The following is a 14,078-nucleotide window of genomic DNA, read 5'->3' as shown; positions in this document are numbered from 1 at the left end:
CCCTCTCTAATAATGCTGAGAAAGAGAAACTCAGAACTTTGAATGCAGCCATTCATAGGTAAAAAGAAAAAGCAGTATTTTCCATTTGCTTTTAAGGCTATTGGACTTTTTTAGTTTTAGAAATGCAGTTTGTGCACGCACACATGTGAAATGATGTGTCAGAAACAGACGTAAGAAGATTAAAAAAGAAATCTCTGACATTGAAGTTAAAGCACTTAAGGAATTGGCAAAGACTTCAGGAATCAGTTTCTGGTCCTAATGAAGTCAGTGGAAGTGCTGCCATTGACTTCAATGGGACCATAATTTGGCTTTAACTCAGTAGGAAAGTGAAGGTGTTGATTAATAAATTGGAGACAATGCAGAAGAAAACTGCTAAACTTCTTTCCCACAGATGTACTGAAAAAGAGCCTGTGAGTCAAATTATGCAGGAAAGGAACTGGTTTCCTTTGTATTTTCAGAAAGAAACAGGAAAAAAAGCTGTCTGATATTCATGCAAAATGTTAAAACTGCTATTAATAAATATAAGTGTCTTTCTGAAAAAACTTCTGTTTCCAGTGGGTAAGTCATTCTTTAAAAAGAATGTATTTGCAAATGCCAAACCAAGTGTTCAACAAATTCCTTTTTCTCAAAAGTAACTAGTCAGTGGAAAACTTTACCACTGGAGACGGTGAATTCTGGAGATTGTCCTCAGAGTTTTGCATGTGTATTTTTATTACTCATTGTTGGCTTTTTGCATGATGATTTTGTACATGAATCTCCTCTACTAAAATTCTGACAGAGGTTAGCAGTGCCTCAGTAAGCTGCTCGTACTGCAGATACATTTTCAAGCTGAGCCTAAAAATCATTTAAAGATGAAAAAAATCCCCTCAATACACTTTACAGCAGTTCAGAGTTGAAAAACTTCCTGTTTGCCCCTTTCTGTTTTCTAAGCTTTCAAGTTACTTGCGCTTAGGCAAGATACTCAAAGATTTTTGAAGAAAAGACATCTGAGGGAAGTGAAATGTTTAAGGATAAGAAGTATTTAACTTCCATGAAGGCTTTGGAGTGCATTAGTAAATCTGTAGTCATAATTGCCTGCAGTTCTTTGCTTCTCCTTCACTATTATTTCCTTTTTTTTCCCTTTTTGTTTATCTGCTTGTTTCATTTGATTAAAATGGCTTCCTTGCCTCCTATTAAGTGGGAAGCTCTCCCAGGGTACCGCGCCAAAGCCAAATTCCAAACAGATCCTCTGCCGCATCTCGTCCCTGCGGGCTGGAGGCGAAACCTCGTGGGGTCTTCACGCCGCGCTGGACAACGCGGCGCAGACCTGGCCTGTTCCTGTCGCGCCTCGGAAGGGATGTCGGGAGATCTCGGAGAAGGTGTTTTATTCTCAGCGCTGCTTGGAAACGCCTTGGCGAGGCATCCGCCGCCACATGCGAGGGCGTCAAACCCCAGGACGGCAGCGCAGGGCCCTGGGGAGGGCTCGGAGGGGCGGGGGGCTCCCAGCGGCTCCCTCCTCCCTTCTGAGTTGTTTCTCGGTCTCTGAATCAGCTCCTCTCCTTCCCGGCGCTTCCCCTCCCGCCCCGGAGCCCGCGCTACCCGCGGCCCCTCTGCAGCCGGGCGGGGGGGCGGCCGCGGCCGCACGTCGCGGCCTGGTGAGACAGGGCCCGGCGGCGGACGACGACTGCTGGCACCTTCCCTCGGCCGGGCCGGCGGGCGTCCCTGCAGGCCTGTGGGGCCGGGACGGAGCCCGGGAGCTGGCTGGCGCCTGCTTCTCCCCACTACCAGGGGCGTTTCGGGTGCGTGCGCGCCGGCCTGCGGCCCGGCCGGCCGTCGACTCCAGCGAGCACCCCGAGCTCGTCTCGGAGCCAGGGAAGCCGGCGCGCCAGCGCTCCGAAACCAAGGTGCCCCGGGGCTGCGGTGGGCAGGAGGGCGGGGAGGGCCTCAGCCTTCGCTGGCTTCAAAAACCGGACGCGGAGCGCGCACGCAAACGCGCCGAGAGACAGACAAAAGCCATCTTCGGAGGAGACGCCAGCCCCAGGCCCGGAGGCCGGGGCGGCGCGCTGCCTAGGCCTGGCCCTTCGGGACGCGCCGTGGGGTGGCGTCGCGTCGCATCGCAGCCGGGGAGCAGCTGTGAGAGCCGGGCCCCAAGGACGCGTCTCGGGGCCCAGCAGGTCGGCAGGCCCCTCGGCGGCCCGCAGGCAGCCCTTCCGCCGGGGGGGCCATCGCTTGACTGGACGCGGCCCCCGGCCCGGCGCGACACAGAGCGAGAGGCGCTCCCGCCCCGCCAGGCAGGCGACCTGCCAGAGGGCGCTGGCTGCCGGGGCCAGGGGTCCTGCCGGGGGCCAGGGGTCCTGCCGGGGGCCAGGGGTCCTGCCGGGGGGGGCCCCGCTGCGGGGGGCGATGGGCGCCGCCGCCGGGGGCGCTCCGCGGTGCGTCCTCGGGGGCGCGGCCGGCGGGGCGGGGCGGGGCCAGGCCGCGGCCGGCGGGGCGGGCCGAGCCGAGCCGAGCCGAGCCGGGCCGGGCCGGGCCGGGCCGAGCTGAGCCCAGCCGGGCGGCGGCAGCGGCCTGGCGGCGCGGCGCACCCGGCGGCGGGGCGGAGCGGAGTGGCGTGGAGCAGAGGCGAGGCGGCACGGCACGGCACGGCACGGCACGGCACGGCACGGCACGGGGCATGCAGGTACGGGGCCGGGGCCGGGGCCGGGGCGGGAGGGCGCCCGCGGCCGGCGCGGGGCGGCGCAGACAAAGGGCGCGGGGCAGCGCGGCCCGGGAGCCGCCGCGCCCGCCCCGCCGTGGCCCGGCGCCGGCTCGGCTCGGCCTGGCCGCTGCCGCCCGTCTTTCCCTCCCTGCCTCCCTCCCTGCCTCCTTCCCCGCGCGGCCAAAGCGCCGGGCCGGGGGGGGCGCCCGCGGCAGGGGCTCCCGGCGCGGGGGCGGCGGCAGCCCGCCCCGCCGAGCAGGCCCCGGCGGCAGCTCCCGCGGCTGCCCGCGCCTCGGCCCGGCCCGGCCGCCGCCGCTCGGGGCCCGGCCCGACGCCGGGGACACCGGGGGCGGCGGGCGCCCCGGGGTGCCGGGGGGCGCTGGCCTCGGCTGCCCGCGGGCCGCGGGCCGGAGCAGGACGGGGAGCGGGCGTTGGCCTGGGCCGGCCGCCGCCCCGTGGAGCGGGCCGGGGAGGGCGCGGGATGGAGGCGCCCCGCCGCCACGGGGACGGGCGGGCGACGCGGCCCGGAGCGTCGCCCGCGGGAGGACCGGGTGATCCCGCTGCCCTGCCGCCACGCGCTGCCCCAGCCCCAGCAGCCGCTGGGCGCCCTCGCCAAGGCGCTGGGCGCGGGGTCCGGAGCGAGAGCTCACCGGAGCCGCAGTTTCTCCCAGGATGTCCTGAGTGAGTCAGCTGCCCGCCAGCGGTGTTGACAGCAGCCTGCGGCGCATCGCCCCTGGGAAGAGACCGTGTGGGACTGCCGGGCGAGGGGGCGGCCGAGACGCCAGCTCCCTGAGCCAGCCTGTGTTTTGGAGGTGATCTGGGCTTTTCTTCTGTATTTTTGCTGCTTCCCAGCTCATGATGCTTTACGAGGAGTAAGAAGATTGGGAACCGGGTGACGTGGAGCAAGGCTTTCTTTCCCAAACCCACCACCCTCAGTGTGGCCTTGCGGCATGAAAAGGCCTTCAGAGAAAGTCTCTTGGCTCCATTGAGCCTTAAATCCCTTAATATCTCTCAATTCTTCCTTCTTCTTGTGTGCTGTGCTGGGAACTCTGGAAGAGAAGAAGGAAGCGGTAAGCGTTAGGCAGGGGTGAACATGAATGCGTCGACTCTACCGCTGTCTGGTCATCAGGCTGCGATTGGCTCCTGCCCTTTGCAGTGGGCACTGCTGAACAGCTTGGGGTAGAAGATACAAACTGCTTCTGCAAAAGTCAGTGCAAAGGGCACAGGTAGTAAGGCCGAAAATGTCGCTACTCTGGAGGAGCAGAAATGGCATCAAATAAAAGTAATAAAGGATTAAAGGGAATTGGAACAGTGTAGCTGGGCACTGGTTTAATGTTCCGCCCTCTTTGTGTAGCACTGCACTGCCTTTCTGACTGGAGTCTCCATAAAGCACCTTATAGTCCCCACTGGAAGGAATCCTACCTAAGTCAGCTACAAGTGAATTCCTTGAGCTTTAATGTACATCTGTTTTTTGGTTTTTGTTTGTTTTGTTTTGTTGGGGGGAGTGCAAATCTTCTGGGTTTTGACTCCATCACTATGCAGCCAGGTTGCCCCTTGCTGATGGGAGGGAGCCAGCGAGTACTGTCTTATTGGTGACTGAGAAGCCTTGCTGGCTTGGTGATCTTTCAGAGTCTTTAGGAAGTCTTTGGTTGACTTGGAGGCCAGTGTTTTGTGTCTGTGGCAGCAGATTCGCTCCTGCTGATACTGAAATGAGCAAAGCTGAGACTGAGCAACAGGATCCCATTGCAACCTCCTAGGGGCAATGGCCTTCCCTTCCCATGTTCTTGTCCGGGTACTGCTGCGATGTGACACGGGGAACGCGTTCCTCATGTTACCTGTGCTTGGGGGGCTTGGAAAGCCAGCGCTCTGCTGGCGCAACGCTCTTGCAGAGTGCAATGCTGCTCTGTCATGGAGAGCCTTAAAACAGCAGCTCTTCCAGCAATAAAGCAGCACCTTTGTTACTTTAATCTTGAGAGAGTTGGGTTTGTTTTTTGTTTTTTGTTTTTTTTTAAACCAGGGCTGGGCTGACTCTTTTGGGGGCTGAGACATAAACAGGGAGATAAACAGCACCATGTCTGCTCCTGTCAACTGTGCTTGGGGACCATAGCAGAGGAAGTTGTTGTTTCCCAGATAAAACAACCAAGATGAATTCAATAGGAAATAAGTTCTTCGTTTCTGAGTGAACTTGCCATAGGTGGAGATGGAGTAAATTAAACAATAGAAAAAAAGGTCCATGGTTTTATATGGTAGAAAAAAAAAAACAGTTGGCCTCCAGCAGGGTGGTCGAGCGTCCTCCCTTTACCAGTGTCGGCACTCCTCTTTGGGAGGATGGAAAAGGTGACAGCGATGCAACCGTTTCTTGATGCCTGTCCATCTCAGAGAGCGTCGACGTTTGGATACGGCGGAGCCAGAATCTCCCCATAGGGCTTTTTGTCCTGATCTCACCCTGAGCTGAGACCCCGATCCTGCCTGTCTCCAAGCTCTCCTGTTGGCTTGCCTTCTCCTGCTGGTGTTTGCTTTATGATCCCACCTGCAGCTGCAACCCAGGAATTTCCTCCCGTTTCTGCCTGGAGCTGTCACGTCCTCCTTGGCGCTGCTGTCTCCTGGCTATGGCAGGGACGAGTGCAGGGCTTTGCCGGCCGCTGGTGTCAGGGCTTTGCAGGGCACGTGTGGAATAACTGGAAAGCTCAGAAACGTCCAGCCTTTCCCGTTTCCTATGTATATGTGAAGCCAGTGAGTCTGTTTTGGTTTTGTTTTGTTTCATTTCGGAATTGGTTTTGAATGAGGGTGGAAGACCCATTGCAGTTAAACACATTTTTTGTTAAAAGTTGTTTTTGTTTTTTTCCCTTTTCTTTCTGTGTCGAACTGTCACTACCTTAAAACAGGACATGTTTTAATGCGCTGTTGGTGGTAATTTAAACAGAAGAAAAGAGATGCCTCACAAGTCAAAAACTAGGCTGGAGTGAACGGAGAATGATTAACGTTTCTTTCAGTATCGTGTCATGATGAAACACCGCACAGCCGAGCGTGTCCCTGCTATAGAGCAGTAAGGTGTAAACAGCGCTACCCTGCGCCTCTCTGCCTTTGCACATGCAGACGCACTGCTGTCCACTTTCTTTCTACCTTTTATGACTGTGTTTGATTTTGGGGGTGTCTCTTTGGTTGCCCAGGCATGTGCAACCCACTTGGACAGGGACGGATGGAGGTGGTCCTAGCGAGCTTCCCTTCTCTGGTTTGTATCTGAGGGCGTTTCCAGCCAGGCGTGGGGCTGAAGATGTGTTGGGAAGGGGCAGGTGCAAAACGACACCGAGAGAAGAGCAAGGAGGATGTATCCAAACAAGCCACTGACTTTTTTTGGTCTTTGGCTGTCTCCTGTGGAGACAGGCAGAGAGGGAGCTCTCCTGGGATTTTGTGCTTCAGCTTTTCTGGTGCAGCCATACACAAAGGCTGGAGGTACTTTGCTTGGTATGGCAAAACTTTCCAGCCTCCGTGCTTGGCTCTTCCAACAGGAAGGGCTGCGTGAGTGCAGGGACATCTGGAAAAGTTATGATTCTCAGTCCAAATCCCAGCTCCTCTCCGGAGAACCCAATGATGAAATGTGCCACTGATTTGGTGAAAGGGGCCCTTAAAGCCTTTTTTTCAGCCTTTTCCTCATGGTACCTAAACACCTGGCCTGGAGAGGCTGGAGTCACTCCTCCCTGCTGGCGCGCAGGCGGGAGGAGACATTGTGTCCGGAGCTGAGGGCTTCAGGGCTGCTGCATCCGTGGAAAACCCCGCCAGCCTGCCCTGGCCTGGGGGACCATGGGATCAGCACTGACCACCTTGCTTTCTGCCAGGATCCTCTTGTGCCCAAAAAGAAGGGGCAAGGCCTGAGGTGTTTCAGCTTGGCTGTCATAGTCCCACGTGGGAGGGTGGCAGCTGGCGGGCTAACCTGTGGCAAGGTGACATTGATTTTCTTTGTGTGTTCTGGCATGTTGAATGTCTCTAGTCTCCAAAACATTTTGGTTAACCTGTTCCTTGGCAGGCACTGGGATCTGGGGCCTTCTGTTCGCTGTTTTACTTCCATTCCTCTACTAGACTCCTACAGCAGTGCTTCCTGCCAACAAGCCTCCAGTTTCAGCAGAACATCATGAGGGAAAACACCCTACCACACACCTCCCCTTCCACTGCACAAGGCAGACCCAACACTTTCCACTTGTCTAATGTCCCTGTGACAGCTCCAGGAATTGCTTCTCAGGGAAAATTGTATTTTTAGCTGTCTCTTTATCTTAGTAAGCTTGTGACAAGGGAGAGCTGGGAACCAAGGTGCTGGCCAATGATTTGCAATTCCCCAGCAGCTGCTCTTTTGGCTGTTAGTGGCCTAGAGACTAGGGTAGGTGAAGAGGGTTTTGTTGAAAAGGATTTTGGTTGTGGAATTTCACCTTCCAGATGTAATGTATTGAGGTTTTTTTTTTTTCTGTTGAGTTGGAGCCTGCTAGAATTATGTTAGGACTCAGATGGAGAGAGAGAAACAAGATATTAAGGTCCTATATCTTGCAGTTGTTTTATGGTCACAGAGGGCTAAAATTTCCAATCTATCTAGCATATGTTTCTAGCCCTGCTCCTGAAGGGACTTTTGGACCTCAAAACTGCTCTTGGGTTCTTGGGTAATGGGATGTTTTTGGCTGAGGTGATGATGTTGCTTTTTGCATTCTTGCGGTGTGCAGTCACACGTGCGCCAGCGGTTTTGAGCCTGAGATGGGGGAAAGGAGGACCCAAGGTGTCTTTTCTATGAAATCTGGGTGGAGGGAATGTGTTGATGCTTCTTTCTTGGGGACCATTTCACAAACCTCCGGGCCCAGAGGCTGTTATGATGCGGACCCTGAGTGCCTAAGGGAGATGGTGCCACTGGGATGGAACCGTGTGTGACGAGCGTCCTGCAAGCTCTCTCTCTGTGCCTGTCCCGAGAGGTGGAGGAGCAGGGCAGCCTGTCGTTCCAAGACCCCTGAAAAGCCTCGGTGAGTCATGCAGCGTGGATGTAGGGAGAGGGCAGCCTGTAGCTTATGATTCATATTATTTTCCTGCAAAAGCCATCAGCTATAATGGCAGAGCTTGCAGCAGATGAATCAATACTGAGCCGTAAATCCTGCATGCATCCGCAGGCTGTGCAGCGCGTGCAAGAGGGCTGGGGTTGTTTGTTCCTCAGTTGCCGTGCGCTCCCAAAAAGCAGGAATACATTGGAGTGGGGGTAGCTCATTCGAGCCTTACCCAGGCGCCATGACTGCAGTCTGCTGCCCAAGGAAGGGGCTGAGACACTCAATGCTACCTTCAGGTGGTGTGAGCTCTCCTGGGAGAATTTAGGAAGGTCAAAATATTCTTAAATGTGGGGTAACCAAGGAGGAGCTGCCCTGGTACTTGGAGTGAGGCATGGCTAGAGTTCAGGCCTGATTCTGGCCTGGTCTAGTCCAAAGTCTTGGAGACGTAGGTTTTCTTGGCGGGAGATTCTCTCCAAGGTACTGCCGTGTTGTCCGTCGTCTTCTGCCAGGAAACCCAAAACGTCTTGGAAATCTGATCGCTGACATAAAGTGGGCAGAGGAAGTGTTTTAGTCACCTTTTGCTGGGGCATATTGTTGGTTGTTCATGCAGTAAGCATTCTCACCCAAAGCAGCCTGCCCTCCTCTTCGGGCACGTTGGGCAGGGGTATCTGACAGACTGTCATCCTTCTTAATTCTGTCAGCGATGTGGAGAGGTTTGCTTCTCGCCTGATGGCTCTCCGTATGGTCAAAAAGGATTGTAATCCCCACGTAGTACCCCCCTCCATCCTGCAAAGTAGCATGCCTGCTCTATGCGCCTGCTGCTCGCTTAACTCTGCCTCCCGGTGCATCAGCCTTGAGAAAACCCAAGTTCTCGCCAAATATCGCTCTGCCTTCGCGACCACCACCTGCTTTTTCACAGACTTATAAGGCCCTGCAACCTGAGAGCTTGGAGCCTTTGTCAGTGAGGCTGTAGAGATGTGCCTACTAGGTTAGGCTGACTGAGCAGAGAGAAACTGTGACCAAGTGCATCTGTTGCGTGGCCAGGGACAACGTCTCTTTTGGGCCTTGCGCACCTGGTGTGGCCTTTCCAAAAGGAAGGTGGGATGGTGAACGGGCTGGAGGCTGCTGGCCATTCATGTTCCTATTGGCTTTGATGGAGGATCCATCCTGTCCTCGAGTGCCAGGACACAGCCTGTGTAGGGTCCAAGCAGGAAGGGGTGTTGTTGGCTTAGAAGAAAGGGCCTTGTTATCTTCCTGGTGCTAGTCGTGTGAGGGGTACAGCCTTGGATGACCCACCGTGCCCCGTGAGAGCAGCAAGGTGGTACTTCAGGCAGGATGGTGTTTTTGAGTCAGATGTGGCCCCAAAGGATGGGGAATGGCTGGGGATAGTGAACCATTTTGGACCATTTTTGTGTCAGTGACTTTAGTCTGTGGCAGAGGAACGGGGGGAAGGGGGGGAGCGGCTAACAACACAGTCCTGCTCAGGGAGAGCAACTACAGCAGCTTCGGCTGAAATACAACTGCAAAATGCTGTCGATGCCTAAAATCTAAATGCATGGCTTAGTCCATTTTAAATCTTCTCTGGCAGCCGTGATTCGTTCCTTGGCTATTCTGGTGCAACTCTGGTCTTGGGGATTTACATCTGAAAAAAGAATCGTGGCCTGGCAGCCACCCAAGGCAGCTGTGCTGTGATGCACTGTGCAGACAGGTGGGAGGGAGACCATGCACGGTACCCGGTACAGGATGGGGACGCTTTGCCTGCTGGCTCTGCAGGGATGTTGGTGCCCAGCTGTTTTCCTGCCATGGGGGAATTGTCCCCATGTAGAGAGGCCAGGAGCAGCATTTAATGGTTGGTTTCCTGGCCCAACTGTCTGGTGGGTTATGAAGCAGCACGTGTTACTGCTGATGTGTTAACTCTTGCAGGCTGAAAGCAGGAGCTGGTGTCTGAGTGAACAGGGTAAGTCCAGCACCAGGGTGGAGGTGTAGAGGAGGCATCAGAGGGTTATTCCTATTACATTTGCTTTGCTTTGAGTCCCTGAAGAGGTGGAGATGGAACTCATGCTGTAAGTTGGGATCAGATAAAGTGATGCAGCATGCTTCACATGGAAATGCTGTTTAGTTCACGCAACCTCAAAAACTGTTCTGGAAATCAGGGAGGCAAGAGGCAGCTTGATACCAGGAGCCCTGATGCTGTACTTGTGGGGGCCAAACATACGCTTTATCAGTAACGTTTTCAAGTGGATAAAAGCAAACAGGATGCTACAAGTGTCTTCTGTATTCCACACCAGTCCCTGCTCTCCGTTTGTGTTTATCCTGGGTTGGTGAGCATTACAGCCTCTGGTATTTTTTAAGGATGGAAAAGTTTGTGTGGAGAGGTAGTATCTTTTATTAGCCTAACTAATACCTTTAGGAAAAAACAAATGTGGCTTTTGGACGTGAGGAATGTCCATGTGCCCAAAATGAGCCAGTTTTTCCAGCTGGTGTCAGTGGGTCTAATAAAAGATCTGACCTCTGCCTGGCCTGGCCATGACCTTGGAGTGTGCTGGCCCTGGAAGCATCCTGCTGGTACATGAATGCGCTGGCTGGCCCTTAAGCACTTGCTCACTCAGGAGACGGTTGCTAGAACGTGCCTGAATTCGCTGCTGGGGCTTACCTGAATTAGGGGTGTTGTCTCTGGACAGTCAGTCCAGGCTGTCGGCACCCAGCCCTGTGGGTGTGTCAAACTGTGTGCACTGGCGGGTCCGTCTCTGCTGTCTGCAGGGGAAGCAGAGGTCGGCTGCAGCTCAGCAAAGCCCCTGAACGTCAGACAGGATGGATGCAGTCCTGAAAGAGCGTTCTCAGTATCTCATGAGAGGAAGGGACAGCTAGTGCAATATTGCATCACTGCAGTGGTTTCCAAACACAAACTTTGGGGAGATTGTTGCTGTCCCAGGGTGGTTCCTGGGACGCTGAGTTGGCTTGCACTCCCTTTCTGTGGATGCTTGTTTACAAAAGTGACATTTCGGGACCAGGTTGGCGTTTGGCAGGACAGCCTGTGGTCCCCAGAACAGTTGGTGGTTGTTCTGTAGACTGGCTGAAGCTGGTCTCCTACGGACTTCAAATTCCCAGTAATGGGAAGCTATCAGGAAAACGAAGCAGCTGGTACGTACCGTGGAGCTTGTGCTGCTCCAGCCTGCCTGGGCAGTACAGGAGCAGAGAGAGGTCTGTCTTGGTCAAGGGGGTATAAAATTACTGCTGCCCCAGGCAGCTCTCTGTAATGAAGCATCTCAGAGAAGTGTGCACAGGGTGAGCCAAGCCCTGCTTCCCGTTTTGTCCGTGGTTTGCAGCAGGGCAGGTGCCTCTCCAGGACAAATGTGGTCAAACAAATGTTGGAGGTAGCAAAAAGCGGTGTCTGGACAGTTCCAGCCTGTGGATTTTGGCAGGGCAGAAGTCCTCGTGCAGTTGGCGGGTGACAGTGCAGACTTTGACTCCTTGCTTGCTCCCAGGGAAATATGTACATGTAAAACAGACGGAGTTTTTTGTTATTTTTTTTCCTCCAATCCTTTTTCTTTTTCAAATACTTGAAATTCGGACCCTGCTTATCCAGAAAGGCTCTTGAACGCCTGGAGAACCACAAAAAATGACATGGCACATTTCAAAGCAGTGAAATCCAATTCATTGAGGGCATTTTTTTTTCACCCCCCCGAACCCACTTAAAATTCATGAAGAGTTTTGTCAGTAAGAACCTGTTTCAATTAAGAGACAAAAGAAACTCTCGGAGTTAAGCAGCTCTTTCAATTAAGGTTTGGGAGAATTCCCCAAGGTCTACTTCCTAATAAATGTTCCTCATGAATGAGGGTATTCCTGAGGCTTCAAGGGCAAAAAATCCACATGAGGAAGAGTAACCTACAAAGCAATCTAGCCTTTCCAGGGTGAACAAGGTAGCAGTGGTATATTGTGAATTGCAACATGGTCTTAGGCTCGTGGGTTTGGATTCTGTTCCCTTTTTGCCATCCTTGGGCATGTATGTCTTTTTCTTCTGCTTCATTTTCCCCTTGGGTAAAGATGGTGCTGGGGCCACCCCCTCCTCTAGTGCTGTGACACAGGGAAAGTTGAGGGGTTTAGAAGGATGTATAGATGCCGATTCAGGCTCGTTTTTGGGAGATGTGGTTAAAATGTCAGTTTTTTTTTTTTTTTTTTTTTTTGTAAAAGTGTTGATGGGGCGGGGGGGAATGAGTGGTGGCTGGCAAATAGTTATGGGGTTGTCAGCATGAATTCAACTGAATCCTAAGCTATAAGCCTCATGTTGGCATTGGCCAAGTGATGGGATGGGGGGATCTTTGCTCTCTAGCAGGCTTGGGAATAGGAGCAATCACAATCCTGTAACACCCAGGTATTTTTGCCAACTGGTGGATGCTTGGTACAGGGAATCACAGTAGCAGTTGTGGAGGGCTGCATGTGGCAGGCCTCTGTTGTTTTCTCTGTTGAAAAGCAGGGAGCTTGGCCACAAAGATTCATTGCAGTCGTTCACCTGAACCCGCAGGCCCGAAGTTTATCTTCTTCCTTGGCTGTGCTGCTGCACCTGGGGGGTGGGCTGGGAGCTGAGAGCAACACCGAGGCTTGGGTGCTTTGCACAGAGCGTCTTGCATCACTGGTCTGCCACATCTTTGCTTGGCCGCACCAGGGAAGTCACTACTCGGCCCGCATCCTGGGATCGTCAGCTCGGCAGGGGGCTGGGAGCAAAGCACTGCCCTGGCGTCCCCACAGGTCCCATGGCCGAGCGGGAGGCAAAAGGCAGGACATGCCCCAGAGAGTCTTTGCTGCGCTGGCAGAGGGTGATAGGATGAGAAAGCTAATGATGCGCTAGTAATCGTTGGCCTAGTTTATGCAGAAGGCTTCACTTTTCTATCTGCGGCTGCTTTGCTTTCCCCCCTGCTGTTCCTTTCATGTGGATGTCAGGAGATGAGAGAGGAAGGTGGTGCAGGGAGCGTGCAGGATGCACATTTCCAGATTATCAGGGAGCTGGTAAAACGTGTTGAGGATGGCAACCAGGAAATGGCCGATGCCACTGTACAGCAAGGCTCAGACACGGGGTGACCTCAGTCTTCGGGGTTTTTTTCTTGTGCCAACCCTGCTGCCCTGAGCAAAGCCAGCTCTGTAACAGAGGTGATGCTTTCTGCTGCTTGGACCTGGCACCAAATGGAAAAGTGGCTTTGGTTGGGATTTTAAGTGTCCAGGTAGACCCATCTGTACAGCCTCAATGGCCAGTGTGGACAGGGCTGGCTGGGTCTGGGACCATCTCCAGGGCTAGGGAGGGGTCTCAGAAATGTATGCTAGCGCAGACAGGACTTGGGGAATCAGGCTAAAACACTGGATCTGCTAGAGCTGGTCTTAAAAGCCTCAGTCCCCTTCAGTCAGGCTCTGCCTGCCTGTCCCTGGGAACTGAGCCAGGGCTTGTCCTGCCCTGGTCTCGGCGGCCGGGAGCAAGCCTTGTAGAGCCTCGGCAGTGAGGAGGATGACCAGCCGGCGGCCACGTCCAGCAGCACGCCCTGGAACAGCCGTGGTTCTGGCTCTGCCACGGGACAGGGGTCGAGTGGGGCGTGAGGCCTCACGTGGAGCTCTCCTAGTTCCTCCGATGCCTTGAGTTTTTGGAGTCCTTTCTTCCCTAAGGTCATCCTTCCCCTTGCCCAAGGTGAATGCATTTGTCCTTTTTTATTTTTTCTTTTGCACCTTTGGCCATGGGTGATGGGAAAAACCATGCCAGCATCCTTCAGGAAAGCTACCCTCAGCCTGTGTCCCTGCCAGTAAGCAGTTTGTTTTTATCCCTTGCATGTTGTAACTACTGTTTGCTAAGCACTTAAGAAGCCCTATGGCCCTAATCTGTGGCTAAGACGTTCCTTATCTGGCATTATAAAACTGCTCGGATAGTGAGTGGGCATACAGGTTGCCTTGGTGAGAGTGCGTGGCTGTATGATTGGGGGTGGGCTAGGGGCCAAGTTGGCCAAGGCTAGCTTTTTTCTGCATTAAAACATCACAGGGCTGGAAGCACCGTCTGCTGGAGAGCTTTCTCAGGGCGGCTTTCCCATCGTGAGCATCCCTGCACAGATAACTGGACTCTGCTTGTGGACCCTCCGGGGTTTGCAGTCGTCTCGTCCCCTTCAGGCTGCAGCAGGCCAAGGAAGGGCCCTGGAAGGGTGAGAAGCGTTGGCTCGGCTCCTTCGCCTTGCTAGCGTGCTGCTCTCCAGCTGGGCTTTTGCAGTCGGCTTGCAGGCATCAGGGCTGGGAAGAGGTACGAGGGCTTGGGTAGGGTTGGTGGGGGGCATGTCTCGTCCTTGCCGTCCCCTCTCTGGGGATGTTGCTGCTCGTGCAGATCAGAGTGTCGCTGGGTAGGTTAGGAGGGGATTATT

At 54.3% G+C, this 14,078-nt stretch overlaps 1 protein-coding gene across 2 annotated transcripts in view; it reads left to right on the top strand.

Moving 5' to 3' along the window:
• Window positions 1-2,553: 2,553 nt before the first annotated feature.
• The window catches only part of NDST1 (N-deacetylase and N-sulfotransferase 1), a 40,836-nt gene continuing 29,311 nt past the window's right edge, over window positions 2,554-14,078 (top strand). Inside the window, exon 1 of one of the 2 annotated variants that reach the window (XM_068959985.1) lies at window positions 2,554-2,659. The gene's annotated coding sequence lies outside the window, so the exon portion shown is untranslated. The remainder of the gene's footprint in view (window positions 2,660-14,078) is intronic. The other variant, XM_068959983.1, reaches the window with a different exon arrangement.

The sequence above is a fragment of the Struthio camelus genome, chromosome 13 (genome assembly GCF_040807025.1).
Source record: "Struthio camelus isolate bStrCam1 chromosome 13, bStrCam1.hap1, whole genome shotgun sequence".
Classification (NCBI taxonomy): domain Eukaryota; kingdom Metazoa; phylum Chordata; class Aves; order Struthioniformes; family Struthionidae; genus Struthio; species Struthio camelus.
The sequence above is the reverse complement of the archived record's forward strand: the minus strand, read 5'-3'. Positions and strand labels throughout refer to the sequence as shown.